This window comes from Protomyctophum bolini (assembly GCF_963924005.1).
Source record: "Protomyctophum bolini genome assembly, chromosome: 10".
Classification (NCBI taxonomy): domain Eukaryota; kingdom Metazoa; phylum Chordata; class Actinopteri; order Myctophiformes; family Myctophidae; genus Protomyctophum; species Protomyctophum bolini.
Window position 1 is genome coordinate 12,463,301 of NC_137871.1, and position 5,000 is coordinate 12,468,300.

At 46.4% G+C, this 5,000-nt stretch overlaps 1 long non-coding RNA gene across 1 annotated transcript in view; it reads right to left on the minus strand.

Moving 5' to 3' along the window:
* Nucleotides 1–5,000, minus strand: part of LOC308322782 — a 486,306-nt gene that overhangs the window by 417,473 nt on the left and 63,833 nt on the right. The window lies entirely within an intron of this gene.

The following is a 5,000-nucleotide window of genomic DNA, read 5'->3' on the forward strand; positions in this document are numbered from 1 at the left end:
TCTCTCTCTCTCTCTGTCTGTCTGTCTGTCTCGATGTCTCTCTCTCTGACCACTGTATTTTCTCTCTCCACATGTTGGTTATGAAGGTTCCACATGCAGAGCTGTCAGTGACGTTATGAGCTGATCGGAGGCCAGCTGTTACCATGGCACTTTGGGATACTGTTGTGACTCTCTCTCTGCGTGTGTGTGTGTGCGTCATGTGCGTGTGTGTGTGTGTGTGTGTGTGTGTGTGTGGGCTCGTACGAGGGTGAAGTCATCGTCCAGCGCTTCTCTTTCTCACACTTCAGTCGCCAGCCGTAGCTTGTGGATCCTGACAGTTTACTGACAGAGCAGTCAACGAGTGCGTGCGCCTGCATGCGCGTGAGCATGCACGCACGTGTATATGCATACATGTGCCTGTGTGTGCCTGTGTGTGCCTGTGCGTGCGCGCGTGCGTGCCTCTGCGTGCGTTCGTGCGTGCGTGCGTGCCTCTGCGTTGGCGTGCGTGCCTGCCTGCTTGCGTGCGTGCGTGGCAGTGTGTTTGTGTCGACTCGTGAGTGATCAGCCAGGCGTGTTGGTGAGGTTTGAGTGGTAAACTGGTCGGACAGCGGCCTAATCTGCCGTTAATCAACTCCTCGGAAAACTAACTCAAGCATCAGATGCTCACAGATTGCTCTAACTTTCCCTCTCTGTCCTCCATCTCCATCTCTCTCTCCCTCCTTCCTTCTAGTCTCTGTGATCATCTGTCCATCCGGGCCATTCCCCCTGCTACCTATATCCCACCCTGCACTATAGTGTTTCCCTATCGTCTCTGACCTCTCTCTCTAACGTGAGGAGGCGTGTGTGTGTGTGTGTGTGTGTGTGTGTGTGTGTGTGTCCTTTTCTTGTGAGATGCTGAGAAGCCTGGCAGATTAAAAGTATGTTTTTCATTCATTATGACGGCGATTATGGCTCACATTAAGCTCCGTCTTCCTGTGTGTGTGTGTGTGTGTGTGTGTGTGTGTGTGCGCGCGTGCGCGCGTGCGTGCGTGCGTGTGTGCGTGTGTGTGTGTGTGTGTGTGTGTGTGTGTGTGTGTGCGTGTGTGCGTGTGTGTGTGTGTGTGTGTGTGTGTGTGTGTGGGGATCAAACGTAGCGTAAGACGAGCTCATAAACAAGCCTTCAGGAGCACTTAGGGCTCAGTGTGTGTGTGTGTGCGTGCGTGCCTGCGTGTGGTGGGAGAGAGGGAAACTGGGGAGAGTGTGTGTGTGTGTGTGTGTGTGTGGGGGGGGGGGGTGTTGGGGCGCAGGGACAGAAATCAGCTGCTCTGTTTATGTACCTTTCACTTCTGATTACCGGTTCAATCTGTCTGTTTAACAGAGGAAATATCATAGCCTGGCAGAGGTGTGTGTGTGTGTGTGTGCGTGTGTGTGTGTGTGTGTGTGTGTGTGTGTGGGTGTGTGTGTGTGTGTGTGTGTGTGTGTTTCTGTTGATGTGTACAGTATGTCTGAGTGTGTTTGTGTGTGTCTGTGACATATGTGTCCTCACACGCATGCACGCACGCACGCACACACGCACACAAAGAGCTAAATGTGATATATTTGCAGTGGAGTTGTCTGGACTTAAGCCAGTGCTTGTGTGTGTGTGTGTGTGTGTGTTAGAGAGCTGGTGCACTGTAAGTGTTTATTTACTTACATGAACAACCATGACTGACTCACTGGACTGAAAGCAGAGACCACCACAGAGAGGGGGGGGGGGGGGGGGTAAAGACACGGGCAGGATATAGAGAGATGGATAGAAGTGGAGAGAGGGGGGGGGGGGGCACACACAACAGGAGGAGAGTTAGAAAAAGAGGGGAAGAGAGAGAAGTGCAGTCAGATATTGACCAAGAGTCAGGGAGCACAAGAGAGACAGACAGAGACATAGTAGATGATGGACAGTCCACACAGAGAGACAGAGACATGAAGACTGGATGGTAGAGAGAGAGAGAGAGAGAGAGAGAGAGAGAGAGAGAAAAGAAAGACTAGAGACGGTTTTTATTTGCCCACAGAAAGGGACACATTTATAATACAGCTAAAAATGAAAAGATGTGAAGAGGTCCCATTATACAATCTAACACTGTAGTAGTAATAATAACTATACAAAAGTGCTCCTCTGAGACCTGCAGGTCTCCTCCAGGTCAGGTAGGTTTTTGTGGACCAGCAATGTCTGGAATTCGACAATTAGGATGGAATATATCAAATTCGACGGATCTTGATCACTTAAGAGATAACGTGTACACTGTATACCGATTCACGTGATTGCAATTCTTCCCCTGCCCAGTGGGAATATGTGTGCAAAATTTCACAGTGTTCATGATTTGAGGCATTTTGTTCAAACAGAGCACTCTTTCGAAGCCAATTTTAGCCAATCAGGATGGAATACCGGTATGAAAATTCTGAAAGACCGGTTTCGTTTTAATGACTATAGAGATAATGTGCACCAATTTGCATGATATGTTTGGACAAAATCTGTAGCATATAGACATAAAAAGATAGAAGATAGCCTCTTCTCGGGCACCATGCATTTTAAGGCAAGCTTCCGCGTGCGTCGCAAGGACTATTAAAAAGAGGACAGGAAGTGACGACTGTACGGTGGACTCCATGTTGTTCCCTGGAAGGAAAGAAACATGCGCAATTGAGACCAAGGAAGTTGAACGGGGAAGTGTTGGCTGCATAATGTGCATATAGCCCATTGCGCATGTTTCTTTCCTTCCAGGGAGCAACATGGAGTCCACCGTACGGTCTTCGCTTCCTGTCCTCATTTAATAGTCCTTGGTGCGTCACAGAAGGGGATATTCGGCAGGTCTTTTCGTAACCCAGGGTGCGTTCGGATATAGGTTGTTCGTTTATTCGAACGCACCCTAGATTCTAACATGATCCGGAGAAGACGCACTGATTGGCCAGTATAGTCACTTTGAGTGGCAGCGTGCCTTCACAAATATGGTGGCCTGCGGTCGCTCCAATGAACTGCATGCAGCGGCGAATGATGTATCTATGTGTAGACCTATACTATCAAAAAGTATGTTTTGCACAAATCTGCCTCCTGGTGGCGCTATAATGGCCCGAACAAGGTTCCCAGGGAGGGAGTGTGTGTGCACTTCCCAGTTTGATCCCGGCTCCCCCTTAGTATAGTGTTGAAGTGTCCTTGAGTAAGACTCTGAACCCCAATTGCTCCCGATTAGCAGTTTGGCTGCAGGATTTCTAGCACCATCGGTGTATGAATGTGCGTGTGAATGACTGAATGTATAATGCACAATCATTGTAATGCGCCTTGGATAAAGGCGCTATATATAAATGCACCATTTGCCATTTACATGCACGCACACGGACGGACGGACAGGGTGCAAAACATAATCTCGGCCAACATCATCACAGTATAACACCAGGTCAGATAAACTATACTAACGTAGGTAAGTGGAGAGGCAAAAGAAAAACAACCCCCCCCCCCCCCAAAATAGAATAGGCATTGTGGTAGCGGGCAACGGGTGTGCATTATTCTGACCAAACTGTCAGATCCATGAGGGTGGACGACGTCCTCCAGTGGGACCTGCGTGCGCTCACAGCCCAGAACTATGTGTGCGCTGCAGCTCCATTGGCATTCACCATAGAGGCCAGAGAACGCCACAATTGGCAGCTCCGCCATCGGTGCCCCGTTCTCTTCACAGATGAGAGCAGGTTCACGCTGAGCACATGTGACAGGCATGAAAGAGTCTGGAGACGCCGTGGTGATTGGTGAACATAATGCTGCCCGTAACATCATCAGTGGTGGTCTGAGGAGGCATACTTATACTGTATCCTTGGCTCCTTGTAGGGTTGCACAGACCTCCATGACATATAACCAACGACGGTACCCTCCCTGAATGCTGCATGTATGTTATAGGTATTGGGAAGACATCAATTGGCAGACCTTACGCTAATAGGTCTACTACCCCCAACATGTTGTTTCACGCAGCATTGTGAGCTTGTAGATCGGCTATTTTCATGACTTCTTAATCGTTTTTCTAATTTATGTAATTTCTTTGATTTGAGACACATAGTCTAGAGTAGAAAAACATTGTGGCATTTTTTCATGATTATTAGTGAGGACCTATGAAGATAAATTGAAAAGTGGTGAAGTGGTCCTTTAATATATTCTAACATTAATCACTCCTATAGAATGTTTGGAGTCAGTAACAGGGTTCTCTCCAGCTCTTTAATAAACAGAAAATAGCCTACTGTACATTTAGGTGACAACATTTCAGCCAATCACAAGAGCGTACCCATTTCCCAGCTTAATTTTTTATCGTGCTCCATTTCAAATTTTGTCTTCTCATTTATTTGTGTCATCGCTTACAATTTCACTTGTTTAATCTGCATCCTGACCGAGTTGAATCAAATGGGCATCCTGACCTGAAAACGCATAATGAGCTGGAGAGAGATTGATGGAGACTCCTTCTACTGAACAAACACTCTAGATTTTTATATATTATTTGATTTACCATAAAAGCAATTTACTGTAAGTAATGTAGTAGCCTATTCACAGTCTAGGGCTCGCTATCATTTTCATTAGAAGTGTTACAAAACTGCATAAACTGTATTAAATAGATGTTGTCATTGTTGTGTGTGTAGAGTAATAATTGAAAATGATTCCTTATTTTGCATTATTATCGGTTAAATTGAGAAAACGTCTCCACTCGTTCCCACCAGATGGAACCAAAGCTTCAGAAAACAACACAAACCTAACGTTGCTGTTATGATCTGTGATTTCATTCATTAGCTTTCGGCAGTCCGACTCATTACAATACAATTTCGAGTATTAAATGAATGTCATGAGAAATTAAAGACGAAGTATATACATCTAATGTAACCGAGAAATATATTTTTTTTTATCTCGGTGTCATGTTAATCCCCAGCAAAGTCACCGGAAGCGCTATATAATGCCGACGAGGTTGTAAAATGCGTCACAGAGAGGAGCTGTTGAGAATAACTTGGTGTTACATGTGAATTGGTGAACCACCGAATAC